At 36.6% G+C, this 14,957-nt stretch overlaps 1 pseudogene; it reads left to right on the forward strand.

Annotated features, from left to right (window-relative positions):
• Positions 1 to 3,376: 3,376 nt before the first annotated feature.
• Positions 3,377 to 4,583, forward strand: LOC101349644 (actin-related protein 2/3 complex subunit 1A pseudogene; annotated as a pseudogene).
• Positions 4,584 to 14,957: the final 10,374 nt, after the last annotated feature.

Consider the following 14,957-nt stretch of genomic DNA (forward strand, 5'->3'; position numbering starts at 1 on the left):
TGTATCTTTGGCTATGTGTATTTTCACCAAAAACAAAAAAAAATGTTTGAGAAGTTAGAAGGTTGATATGTTGTGGGGTTGTTAGCCAGTGTCATAAAACAACATGTGTACTACTGTTTCATAAGAAACTATTTGTTCTGTAAGCCTTCACCTGAAGTACAATAAAATATATAAAAAAAAAAAAGATAATGGGCACAGTACACTTAGAAAATTTGAAGTATTTAATAAATGGTAACATCTATTTTTATCTCACAGCCATAGCATAAATGCTCACTCAGTACCTCATTTGTCAGGACTTTGCTGCTTTTTGTGGTTATTCTGTTATAGACTAGTGGGAGAACAAAAAAGTTTACTGATCAAAAAGAATTGCACACCTCAACACCTACCATTCAATGCCTATGAAAGGTAGATGTGACAGAAATTTGGGAATATAAATTGAAAAGATATTTAAATAGATGGTGGTTTTTGTTAGTTGCCATGAGTCAACTCCAACTCATGTCCACCTTATTATAAAAGAATGCAACATTGCTTGGTTGTGCACCATCTTCATGATCATTGGTATGTTTGAATCCATTGTTGTGGCTTTGTGTCAATCCATCTCACCGAAGTTTTCTCTCATTTTTTGCTAACCCTCTACTTTACTAATAGATGGTAATATAGAAAATTAACAGCTTAAAAATAAACAAACAAAAAACTATTATCAGACAACCAAGCTATAAATTTTTACCTTGTCAACATACCTATTGCATGAGAAAGTCCTTCAGGAAATTGTTATGGTCATCACTCCATAGACTCATAGATCAAATTGATTAGTTATATCCCATTCAGTATGCATACAATTGTGCCTAGCAGTATTTTCACAATTACTCTACTTAATAGTCTTCCAGATCTGTTCTGTGAATTGTGCAGGATTTAAAAGTGTTTTGTTATAGAAAAATGAGAGCATTATTTTTACTAATTTAAGGATAAAACTTCCTGATTTGAATATGTAGCTAAATAAATTGTTAAAAAATATTAATTATAACCTTCTCATTCCTTTGCCTTATTAATTAGACAGTCGGGTCCTAGTAACCATAAAGCCTTTGCTTTCTGAGCATTGGCTATTAGTGTACTGGTTTGGAGGGAATGGGACAGAGCAGAATTGTTAAGGGATTTGAGAGATGTTTAGGAGTGACGAAAAAGAAGCCATAGTTGTTGGTGACGCCAGAGAGACTTGGGAAAAGAAACATACTGATCATACTAGTTAGTTATTCTATCTCATACAATCCTCACATCTTACAGAAGATAAAAGGGATGCTCAAGCAGATAAGTAACTTGCCTGAGGTAAATGGCTGTCAGAATTCAGTCCCAGGAAGTCTGACTCCAAAGTCCATGTTCTTTCCTATCATTCTCCACACTTCAATTTTTAAAAGAATTTCTTACTTTAAAATGTATTTAGCTCTGCATTCTTAGATATGTTTGTATCCCTGGAAACCAAATGACAGTGGCTTTGTCTTCTTGGGGGTACTATTTTATTCTAAGACATCAAGGGAGCACCCTGCTCATATATTACTGTCACAAGTCTTTGGCAGGTATGCCAAGTTGTCTTCCTTTTCCTGAAGCACAGAGGGAAAAACAAAAGGCTGTGGCAGGTTAAACAGAGGGAAAAGAGCCAGAAAAGAGAAGGCAACGGTCAGAAGCAGGATAAGACCAGCAAATGAGAAGATTATAAAGCAGTTGAACAGAATGATTTGAAGAAACATAAACTAATGCTAATAGGAAGTATGGAGAAACAGGATTATTTAATCTCTGATACTTTTTTTAAAGTCAGTTATATTTTGACTATTTGGTGAAGAGCAATGTTGTAAAATGGAATTTTAATTAGCTTTTGTGAGTGAGTGAATTGAGTTGTATCTCACTTGCCAGAAAGAATTGGTTTACACTTATGTATGGATACCATTTCACCTCTGCAATTAGTCTACACTTACTGAAAAAAAGACAGCCACAAAAGTCTTAACATCTGTATCAGAAATCTTTTACCACTATGTATAATGCTACATACCAAATCACCCCAAAACTCAGTGACTTAAAACAATAAGCATTTACTTAGTTCACAAATCTTTGGGTTAAATGGATGGCCTTGCCGATCTTGTGTTGATAGTTTACATGTTATAAGGGATGGCTTACTTCCGGCTGATCTAGGATGGCCTGTCTTGAAATGACTGCTGTGACTTGGCTTTGCTCCTTGTAGCTTGCATCCTCAAACAGCCATGTTCTCAGGGTGATGATGGACTGCAGAATTGGGCAAACCTCATTGCACAAGCACTTTCTAAGCATAAACTTATGTGATGTTTGTTAACATTCCACTGGCCAAAGTAAGTCACACGGTCAAAGTAGGTGAGTAGGTGAGTTCTACAGAGATACATGGCGAGATCATACATTCAGAGAGAGGTGAAGAACTGGGGCCATTGATGACCTTCATCTATGTTTTAGGTTTTTGTTGAGAGCAAAACAGACTGAAACAGCAAAGCACACGTTTGAGGGGTAGAGGTGGGGGAGGGAATATATATATATATATACACAAACCAAGGATTTCACCAATTACAAGAGACAATCTCCAAAACCACATTGATTCTAATAGCAGGGTTACTCTAATTTCTTTACATTCTTAGCATACAAAGGGAGGGAACTGAGAAGCTCTGACTTTAAATTTATTGTGGTTACTGATGTATTTGGACTTTTTTTTGTATCATTATATTTTCTGCCTTCTATTTACTGCTCTATCTTTTTTTGTTACTCATTTTCTCTCCTTTGATTAACTTTTTAAATATTTGTTTTTTTCTTCTTCTCAAGTCTGGAAGATATATATTCTATTTATGTTCTTTTATCAACTGTCAAGAAACTACAAAAGAATGATAAATAATAATGGTGATGAAGAATATCCTTGTTTCTAACTTTGGTAGGATTATAGTATTTTTCAATTGAATATGATCCTAGATTTGACATTAACAGTTACATACTTTATGGGTGTAGATATAAATATAAATTATATATATAACTAATGATAATTTTATTTTAATCTAGATTTTATCTTTCAGATAGTTAATGAAGCAACCAAAAATTGCTATACTTGATCCTGAGCAATGAAAACGTCTTAGTTGACAAAATTGGGGATCTTAAAAGATAATGACCATATTATGTAATATTATTTTTAAATGCCTAATTAAATATACTATGCTGAGTGAGATAAGTCAAACACAAAAGAAAAAATGTAGTATAATCTCATTTATATGAAATATCTAGAGTAGGCAAATCCAACAGAAAAAAGAAAATTAGAGCCACTCTCTCCTAGCCTCAGGCATGTGCCCACCAGAACGTGTTCCTGTCAACTGACCAGAGTCCTTGAATTCTCCTCTCCGAGTTAGTCTGGACTGCCCCAATGCCAACTTTGTATCCTTCGAAAACACTAAGAAAATGTCCCAGCATCAGTTTTTACCAGAGCCAATCACCTGTCATTCCTGGAACAAGGACTGTACCCAAATTGCTCTTAGCCCCCCAAATCATGAAGTCCTCATCTATAAGCAGAATGGGAGCCAGTGGGTGAAAGCCCATGAACTCAAGGGACACAAGGGACACATCACAGGTATTGACTGGGCACCCAAGATCATCGTCACTTGCGGGGCAGACCGCAACGCCTATGTCTGGAGTCAGAAAGATGGTGTCTGGAAGCCCACCCTGATGATCCTGAGAATTAATCGGGCAGCCACTTTATGAAATGGTCCCCCCTACAGAACAAATTTGCTATGGGAAGTGAAGCACGGCTCATTTCTGTCTGTTACTTCCAGTCCCAAAATGACTGGTGGGTAAGCAAGCACATTAAGAAGCCGATTCGCTCCACGGTCCTCAGCTTGGACTGACATCCCAACAACGTTTTGTTGGCAGGCTCGTGCAACTTGAAGTGCAGGGTGCTTTCTGCCTAGATTAAAGAAGTGGATGAAAAGCCAGCCAATACGCCACGGCGCAGCAAGAAGCCATTTGGTCAACTCATGTCCGAGTTTGCTGACAGTGGCACTGGTGGCTGGGTGCACAGGGTCAGCTTTTCTGCCAGCAGGAGCCGCCTGGCCTGGGTCAGCCACGACAGCACGGTGTCCGTTGCCGATGCTTCAAAAAGTGTGCAGGTTGCAACTCCGAAGACAGAGTTCCTGCCACTCCCAAGTCTATCATTTGTCTAGCAAAATAGCATCGTGGCTGCTGGTCACGACTGCTGCGTGATGCTCTTTAACTACGACGACCGTGGCTGCTTGACATTCATCTCCAAAGTCAACATTCTGAAACAGAGCATCCAGCGCAGCATGTCAGCTCTGGAGTGCTCCCGAAACACCGACAAGAGAGCTATCACTGAGGACCACAATATGGCCTCGGAGGCGCTGCACCAGAACGGCATCGCTCAAGCGTCTGTTTATGAGGTGGACAAACAAGATTGTCATAAATTCTGTACTACTGGCATCGATGGAGCCATGACAATTTGGAATTTCAAGACCTTAGAGTCTTTTATCCGGCCTTAGAAAAATGTGAAGCTGAGCAAACCTCCGAGATTGATCTAGCATGACAGACTGCGACTACCTCCTGCCTCCCCACCCTCAAGAAACACTAAAAACATGTATTGTGCAAATACTATGTGTTTTTGTTTGAATATAATTGGTGAAAGTGTTGAATTTTTTTTTTTAAAGCAGCAGTGATTTTTTTTTTTCGTGGCTATTCTATTCTTGACCAAAGCTTCTCTTTAAGTAGTTTATATTGGAAAATTGTCACATTGATTTAAAGGAAAGGGGACGTATAAGTTGTCTGTTAGAAAATGAAATAAAAATACTGAAGGTGAAAAAAAAGAAAATTAGTGACTAGCAGGACTGGAGGGAGGGGTAAATGGAGAGTTAAAAAATTATTGACAAAAATTCTCTTTCAGAGATGTGTTATTGGATTGATCTAGTGAAATAGATTTGTTAGAGCAAAAAACAAACAAACAAAAAAAAACCCTAATTGCCAAGGGAGGGGCAATGCTGGTGTCAGATATCAATGAAAAAAAAAAAAATATATATATATGTATGTGTGTATATATATATATATATATATAAATCCATTGATGCTGAGCCACTTCTGACTCATAGCAACCTTATAGGACAAAGTTGAACTGCCCCATAGGGTGCTCAAGTCTGTAAATCTTTACAGAAGCAGACTGCCACATTTTTCTCCCATAGAGCCAGTGGAGGGTTCTAACTGCCAGGCCTTTCAGCTGACAGCAGCTGACAGCTTAACCACTGTACCACCAGGGAAGAGGGTTAAGATTGCTTAAAATTAAGTTTCTACAAGTAATCACATTTTATTCTGCTGAGGAAATAAAGGAAGCCAGAAACCAATAGGGCTGCACGAAGAGAGAACCAGTTAGATTTTCAAAGGGTAAATGTTCAAGACAGAAGAAAGTGACTAACCAAGAGTAGACACAAAACTCATACATCTATGTTCAGATAAAATAAGGGAAATTTCAGCTTCAATAATTGAGGCAAATGAGAAAATGTTTATAAATGAAAGATAGAAATCAGGACTCTCATTTGTTCTTTTTTTAATCTCTATCAGAAAAAAAAAATATTTTCAATCTAGGAGGGATTGAACAAAATTGAGAAAACAAAAGCAAAAGATACTTGAACAGAATGGTAAAAAAAAAAAAAAAAGAAAACAAAACTATAGCTACTTTAAATTCATATATTCACTCATTTATTCACTAAATATTTGTTGTTTATTGTGCGCAAAGCACTGTTCTAGGCCATAGAAAGAATTTTTAAAAAATCACAGTGAATCCTGTCAGCAAGGAACTTATCATCTATGAAAGATTATTCTATCTTTAAGTAACTATAATGCAGGCAGAACGTTATTAGTTCCAGAAAGAGGAATTAAGCGTCATGGCAATTCGGAAGAACGTTATCTTCTGTAGGAAAAAACACGGGGCAAACATCATGAGGAATAATGAATATGGTGAATGAAAGAATCAGAACACAAAAATATCTCTGTCAATTATAATAGACTGCTGAGATTGCACATCATATAAATTTTCTGCATTCAGGTAAAATAATACAAGTTCAAGGAAGATTATTTTTACATTATCTCAGGATTTTAGGCCACTGCAAACTCAACATAGCCCTAACTGCAGTATGTTAATGACTGCCATTAAAAAGAAAGAAAGAGAGAGGGAGGGAGGGAGAGAGAGAGACAGACAGAAAGAAAGACAGACAGAAAGAAAGAAACTAAAGCATGCTGAGGCTCTAGTAATAGAGTCTTCACAACAAGATTGCTGTTGGTCATGCTGGAATCAGGCCAGGGCATTTTAAAAGAAGTATTTACACACAAGTATATTTAAAAAGTTATGAGTTGAAGTTGACTCGGCAACTGTTTTTGTTTGTTTGTTTACATTTAGAAATGTGTCACCAGGATGGTGGAACTAAAGCCCATGTAACAGATGTCCTTTTAAGAAGAGGAGAAGAGACACAGAAACACAGTCACAGGGTGGAGACATTCATAGGAAGACAGAGGCAGAGATTGGATTTATGCTGCCACAAGCCAAGGAATGCTTGTGGCTACCAGAGCTGGAAGAGATAAGGAAGGCACCTCCTCTAGAGTTTTCAGGAGGAAACGTGACCCTGTTAACAACTTGATAATGGACTTCTAACCTCCAGAAATGTGAGAGAATAAATTTCTGATGTGTTAAGCCACTATGTGTTACTATATGATGGCAGTTCTAGGAAACTAATTCACTTGGCTTATAGTTGCATCACTCCAGTCTCTGCCTCCATCTTCATATGGCCTTCTTCCCTGTGCATATATCTGTGTGTCCTCTTATAAAGACACTAGTCATTGGATTTATGGGCACCCTAATCCGGTATGACCTCATCTATTGCCAAACAAGGTCATATTCTGAGGTCCTGGGAAGGACATGAATTTGGGTTGGGGGGGAGGGCACTATTCAACTCAGTACACCAAGGAATGCAAGGATTGCCGGCAACCATTAGAAGCTAGGAGAGACACAGGATAGATTATCCCTCAAAGACTCCAGAGGAACCAACTCTGTCGATGCTTTGATTTCAGTCTTCTGGTCCTTCGAGCTGTGGGAGAATAAATTTTTGTTATTTTAATCCACTCAATTTATGGTAATTTGTTATGGAAGCCCTAGGAATCTTAAATACTCTCCATCTCACATTAGGAAAAGAAAAAAAAAGTCATGATAAAGAGCAAAAGGGCATAGCCCTTATATAGTCTCATGTGATTTGCATTCATTCATTAATAAACAAATAATAATGTGAATATATGTAGCAACAAGAGGTTATAGTGAAGTCAAAGTCCATCTACTATATGCCATGGAGTTAGATTTTATTTTAAGGTTTCTCTTTATTCCAAATCCCGTCCCCAGTATTCCCCACTAGACTTCTCTTTAGGCCATTGACTGTCTACAATTGGACTCAATCTGTGAGAAAGCTCTGATCCCTGCACTTCCCTCGGGGGAGAAAAGAAAGAGCTATTTGTGCTGTCTCACCTCCTGCCAACCTTGTAACTCCTGCATTTGAGCAGCTGGATGTCAAGTCCGCAGAGCTGCAATGGGTGGTAAAAACAGAGAACAAAGTAATTGAGTCAGAAAAAAGACAGATTCAATGATTAGACAGAAGTATTTGGGGGAAAAAAAAACTAAATTATTTCCAATTATTGCTTATCCTGAGCATGTCTATCTCATTTGAACAGATTTCAGAGATAGAAGGATGTCAAAAACTTCTTAAAATTCAAATAAAGCTTTGATGTCTAGTCAACTCTCCCATTTAAAAAGAGCCAAAAGGCTATTTCTTGCTCTCTGGTCTCTGAAATCAGTTATAGAGAAAGTAAGAGCTAGTAAAGGTCTTTGAGGAAGGACATTAAGCTCAGCTTGCACACTTGAGATAGTTCTGAAAGGCAGCCCTTTTTAGTGGGAAGGTATGAAAAGAACACAAAATCTCTTTTCCCAAATTTATCAGTTGCTGTCCAGTTGATTCTGACTTGTGGTGACCTTATGTTCCATAGGATTTGCAATGGCTAATTTTTTGGAAGTAGATTATCATGCTTTTATTCGAGGCTCCCCGGGGCGGACTTGAACCTCCAACTTTTCAATTAGCAGCCAAGCACATTGACCCTTTGCACAACCCAGTAACTATCTCAAGTCTGTTCCCCTTTCTTATTTCCCCAGCCACTGTAACCCAAACCCTTCTATCCCTCCAGGAGCTTTTCAAAGACTTTATATTAATTTCACAGATTCATCAATATTACTCTCACTCCTGCAGTGTCTCTGAGGTTTGATTAGGAGAGAGGAGCCTCAAACTCAAGTTATTTCTCCATCTTGTCAGGAAGCCTGTGTCTCCTTTTCTTTTCTATTTTCTTTTGGTGTTAAGTCATTGTCAGTGGTTATTTTTTCAGAATCATCCAATGATTGTTTTCAAATGAGCTCAGCTTTCTAGGGGTTAATCATTGACACTCATGATCTTGTGGCTACACTTGGAAAGTTACAACTTGAGTGAGCTGTTTTGCATTTACTCACTTCTTAAGCTCTTGGGGGAAATCCAAATGCTTGTCTGGTCACCTGGATGTTATTATCCAGGTTTTCAATTTTCTTTGTCTTTTTATACGACATTTTTCCAAGTGTTAGTAGAATAATACAGGTAATAAAAATACAAGCTTTACTGCCTCATCCCAAAATCTAATATTATGAAAGCATATTGTTTGTACTCGTTACTGTCAGTAACTCATTGACCAAAAATGTAGCAGGGAACAGACATCAGCTAGTCTGAAAGGACACTGCAGTGAGCAGAAAAAGATAAATAGATTTTCTTCAATATTCAAGTTACAAGCAAGTAACTCAAGGCTACTTCAAGTAATTGTCCCTTTCCCCAAGAACCCAAAAATAAATTTAAAAAATATGTATAAATAAAAGCCACCTTGCACTAAAAGCAAACATCAAGCTTTGTGAGAAAGATTAACCAAGCATTTTAGAGTAGTCATTGTTAGGGCACTATGCAAAATTTAGATCACATAAAACTATAACAGCACCTATTAATTGCCTAAAGCCTGTTAAGTCTTGTAGATCAGGAAAGCAATCCTATGCTCACTAGCCACACTTTATAGGCTCCCCCGTCTGGCTCTTTTACAACTACCGTCTCTTGCAAAATGCTTTGTTCCATCTTAAAGAACTGAAGCAAGAATAACTCCTTTTTCTCCCCAGCTGAGTTTTGGCAAGTAGACTTTAAGTTACTTGCACGCTAGGGAGCAAAGCACTAATGAAAGCATATGAAAAGTAATGTACCTAAGGAAAAGGTAAATGATAATAACCAGTGCACAACTTTTTATGACTTGGGCCTTTAAAGTGAAAAGCACTTTCTATAACAATAAATGTTCTGTGTTATATAATGCTGCAATAACACACTAAATAACTGAACAATAGTTGTAATTTTTCCTCACTGCTGCAAAACGTGTTCAGAATCTGAAAATAAAATACTCTTTTCTCTTTACTGTTTCAATTACATGTGTATTAAACTTTGACAGATGTTTTTAAGAATTATTGTCAAACATTAAAAATGAATACTCGAAGCACTGTAGACTCATAAATCATTGCTGGACATGTTTTGTCTTGTTATTTCTTTTAGATGAGACTCTTATACATAAGTGGCAATGGTCATTGGTGGGGGAATGAGGAATGACCCCAGAGAGCTGGATTTAATTCTGTTTGGAAAGTTGATTAAGCTCTATATGTTGAAAGAAAGTCCCATTAGTCACATAAGGGACTATAGATGGTAACTTGGTACTATTGAAATATTTATTTTTTTTGTCATGTACAAGAGTAGATCAGTGATTCATCACATAACTCCTTTCGTCTGCTCCTAGAAAGATGTAAAAGCTCCATGAACAAAGTATTTTATCAAAATATAAACAAGAAATAAATAAAAACACTGAGACTGGAGGATTCCCAGAAAGCATGGCCCTCAGACTCTGTCAGCCCAGAACTAAAACCATTCCTGAGGCCAACTCATCAGACAAAGATTGGACTGGACTATGGGACATAAAACGATACTTGTGAAGGGTATGCTTCTTGGCTCAAGCAGATACATGAGACTAAATGGCCAGCTCCTGTCCAGAGGTGAGATGAGAGGGCAGAGGAGGTCAGGAGCTGGTTGAATGGACATGGGAAATCAGGGGTGAAAAGGAGGAGTGTGCTGTCACTGTATAGGGAGAGCAATTGGGGTCACATAACAATGTATGTATAAATTTTTATATGAGAAACTAACTTGAATTGTAAACTTTCACTTAAAGTACAACAGTAAAAAAAAAGAAAGAAAGAAAAAAATAAAAACAAAAAAAAAAAGCCCCAAACTTGTAGGTCATTCAGAAAGACATTCGAAGTTCCTTCAACGCAACTATCACTAATTAATGATCAGTGAGACCCCTCTACACAACAAATAGCTTACTTCACATAATGCAATCATTTTCCTAGCTACTATATAAACATTAAAAAAAAAAAGGCTGGTGTATGAATACATTCATAGTTCTCAAAGTCAGTGGCATGACAGGACTTTGGCCACCCCACTGTCTCCAACAATATTCCTTAAACATCCCAAATAAACACATAATGAGTAAAACAACATCATGCTCTACAAAAACACTTCAAGACATGTCATCGAACTGCCCCCCTCACAAATCAATCACGATTCCTATCTTTCTATATAGAAATTGTGAAGTCATTGCTTCCTACTGTGGTCTGAGAACATAGCTACAAATTATGACTAAGCTAAGGCTATAAGATGATTGTTTTTCCCCAAGTCAGGAGAAAGTAGTAATCAAGACTTTTGTTCTTTATCTCTAGGCAAAAGTAATTATTGTTCTTACCGAATAAATAGGAGTCCTTGGGTGGTGCAAACATTTCAGTGCTCAACTACTAACCAAAAGGTTGGCAGTTTGAATCTATCCACAGGCACCTCAGAAGACAGTCCTGGTGATCTGCTTCCAAAAGATCATAGCCTTGAAAACTCTACTCTTCTCTGAACGTGTGAGTTTGCTATCAGTCAGAATTAACTCAAGGGCAACTATCAACAACAAACTAGTTTTCTTAATAAATGTAATTCCATAGTCATATTAAATTTTACATACTTTACATTTTCGATGAGTTTCTTATGTAAACAGAGCACGTATTCCAATAAAGTTCAGCAAATCAATGATCCTGTAGCCTGTTTGGAAGTCTTGATGGCGCAGTGGTTAAGAGCTCTGTTGCTAACCAAAAGGTAGATTAGAATTCACTAGCCGCTCCTTAGAAACCCTCTGGGACAGTTCTACTCTCTCCTGTAGCGTCACTATGGGTTGGGATCAACTCGACGGCAATGGGTAGCCAGTTTGACAAACACTGTTAAGAAGAAGAATGAGATGCTATGGTAAAAAACCCAGGGTTTGGTATCATTTCTTCTCCTATAATCATAAAGGGAGTATGACCCTGTCTTCAATAACATTGAATGAAGAAATCTCAATGAAGAGATTTTAAAGACAGAATCAGCATGTATGCTGCACTCTCACTTCCACCCATGCCCATAGCAGCCACTGGTAACAAACCATGGCATTCTTTCCTCTGAGCCTATACGACTTTCAATCTGTCTCAGTATAGTACTCCAAGCAGCCAATATCAACTAATGAAAGTTGGTGTTCAAGGTGAAACATTTTTGCTTCTCTGTTCAACGGTTAAAATGTTTTCATCTTTTTTTTTTTTTTTTTTAATGTTACAGAAGATTCAACCCTTAAAACCGGCTTTTTGCTGAATAAAAATAAATGATTTTTAATCACATTTTTATTAAGAGCTCTGCTGCTAACCAAAAGGTTGGCAGTTTGAATCCACCAGCTGCTCCTTGGAAACCCTATGGGGCAGTTCTACTCTGTCCTATAGGATCGCTATGAGTCAGAATCGACTTGACGGCAACGGGTTTGGGTTTTTGTTTTTTTTTTAAATACATTAGACTATGACATAACAGTATATGCTCTGCAGGTAGTTTGGTAGTAGCATCAGCAGGAGAGCAAAGAATTTTGTTCAGGTGCATTGCACAAAATTTTGAAATATAAAATTCATGATTGTTTATAAATAAATTCCGGTCCTGATACTTCTTACGGGTTGGGCCTATGCTTAAAAACTTTGAGGTAACTTCTTCTCAGTGTAAACTTAAGTTGCAGTATGCATTCAGAACATATCTTGATATCGTGTATGCTTTGTTGCTTAAGTTTGCGGACTATGCATTTTTCATTACTATTGTGTTGTGGAATATTCTGTAGGTACAAAGATTGACAGTGGCTCAAAAATGACTCATGGAATAAAAAATGCAGTAATGCCATCCATTTATTTGCTATGAAATCATTACTTAAATACCATGATAACAAGATTAAAGTTGTTACTATTTTACTTAATAGTTTTTAAAAAATATATTACCTAAGTGCATTGGTTCAAGTGTCTTCCAAATCCATTGGTACACAAATGTCAAATATTTGAGCAGCATGGAGCTAAAGAACCCTTTGGGTCCAACTGGCCCCTAAAATCCCAGGACTCAGATCCTGCATTAGTTCAATGTTGGTTAGAATGTGATGAGATTTTTATACTCTGGTATATTTTTGGAGAGCTAAAAATTTGCAACCTATATATAAAGCTGATAGTACGCTTTACTCTGAGCATAGTTTATGCAACAGTTTTCATCCTAGCATTTGTAGAATATCAGATGTTTGGTGACCATACAATTTAAATGGAATGTTTACAGTAATTTTTGATGCTGATTATAAAGTAAAGAAATAGCTTGTTTGTTCTTTATTAAAGAAAATAAGAAAAACACATGTTTAAGATGCTCTTAGGCACTTGAAGGTAGATGATGGAACTCTTAAATTTGAGAAATGGATAAGTAATAATAATTAAGACCAGTTGTTTATGTTGTCATGGTTGAGACATGAAAGCTACTCTTTGAATCAGGTTCCTGGGAAACTAGAAATTATGCAAGAATTTATTTCTCTGTTGGTGCCAATACATACATTAGACCATCTTTAAAAATATCATTAGAAAACTACTGCATCTACAATCAACCTATTTTGTATGATAAGTTGTTTCACATCAACTTAGATTAAAGACAATTTTTACACTGTGGTTATCTTTGAAAGTAAAATTTCTTGTATATATAGCAAAAAAGATTTGTTTCATCATGACATGTTTATGTCTTCTTGCTTAAAGGAAGAGGAAAACAATAAAGAATAAGAAGGAGGACAAAAAAAGATGCAAAGTTTTAATGAATGCTTCATAAACAAAAATAAATCACTCACAGGCATATAAAAATGTTTTCAACATGCAAATTAAAACCACTGTTTTAATTTTCACATCATATCTAGTATCATAGCAAAAATTAACAGACTGACAACGCTAGGTGTTGGTGCAGATGCAGAGCAACTGGAACTCTCGTATCTACTAGTCGGAGTGTAAAATGGTATAACCACTTTGGAGAAATCACTGGTGATTTCTTATAAAGGTAAATATATACTACTCTAAGACACTAGGATTCTGCTTCTAATTATTACCCAAAAGTAATGAAAACATACATCAACAAAAAGATTTGAATAATAATGTTCAGTGCAGTGTTACTCATAGTAGTAAAAACGCTGAAAACAAATATCCATCAGTAGGAGAACTGATTAAAAATAATGTGATTATCTTCATACAATAGAATATATTTAGCAATAGAAGAGAATGAACTACAGATATTGCAACAACATGGATAAAAAAACATTATTTTGAGTGGAGTAAGCTGGATACAAAATAGAACATACTCTACATTTCCATTCATATAATTTCAAGAACAACAAAAACTAACCTACAAAACAGTGGGTGCCCATGAGAGGTGGGGTCTGATTAGACGAAAGCATTCTAAGGTAAGAAAACTCCACATCTTGACTGAGCATTGGTTTCGTGGTTGTATACGTTTGACAAAACTCATCAAAGCATATGGGATCCAGAGCAGAAAAAAATAGCACTAATGAGCTCCAGATATCTATTTTTATTTTGTTGCTTTTTATGTTTATCTTTTTGAACTTTTGGATTTAAGTGAGTCGAACCCTACTGAAACAGAAAACTATTTAATTTTGCTGATCTTTAACCAAATCCAATTATAATTACTGTTTCTGTCCCATGTGTTTACTTGTGTGTGCGAGTAAATATATTCAGTTGGGGATAATGTTAGCATTTAAAGTAATGTTTCAATAGTTAAAATATTGACCAAGGTCATTATATGTACTTAAAGAATTAGCTACATTGATGGTAAGTAATTAATAATTGCAAATAATATTTGATAATGGGATTTTGGGGGGACTGATTTTTGTTCTCAATTCTCAAGTGGGTGTACTATATTCCACATTTCCTTAGTGTGATGTTGAGGGGAAAGTTAGAGGGTAAATAAAATTAGTGATGGGGAAACAAGAGACATAGTTCTTCTCTGGGGGAATTAAAGCAAAGTGGGGCTCATGAATCAGCTACTCTCGAATTTTTCTAGGCTCCTCTTCATGCAGTTCATGCTGATTTTATACTCCTTATGCTTATCTCCTTGGGTCTCTAGATGTTGACTCCTGATTACCACTTCTTGCTTGACATAAACATGAAACACACGTTTCTCATTTGATGCTTGCTTTGTTTCTTTCTTATTTGGTGCTTGTCCTCCGGCTCCCTAAAGAATACTGTGACTGTGGGCCTTTCTTACCTTCTCTCTCAGCTTCTCAGGTCCATAGTAGCTTAATCACTCGGCTTTCTGACCAAGAGAGTAATATCAGAGAATAGATTGAAGTAGATACAAGGAATTAGTGACAAACCATTCTGTTCTCTGTTTTGTTTTGTAGCTTTTACTCCTTTTCTTTGTCTTTCT

This window comes from Trichechus manatus, unplaced genomic scaffold (assembly GCF_000243295.1).
Source record: "Trichechus manatus latirostris isolate Lorelei unplaced genomic scaffold, TriManLat1.0 scaffold00082, whole genome shotgun sequence".
In the NCBI taxonomy this organism is placed as follows: Eukaryota; Metazoa; Chordata; class Mammalia; order Sirenia; family Trichechidae; genus Trichechus; species Trichechus manatus.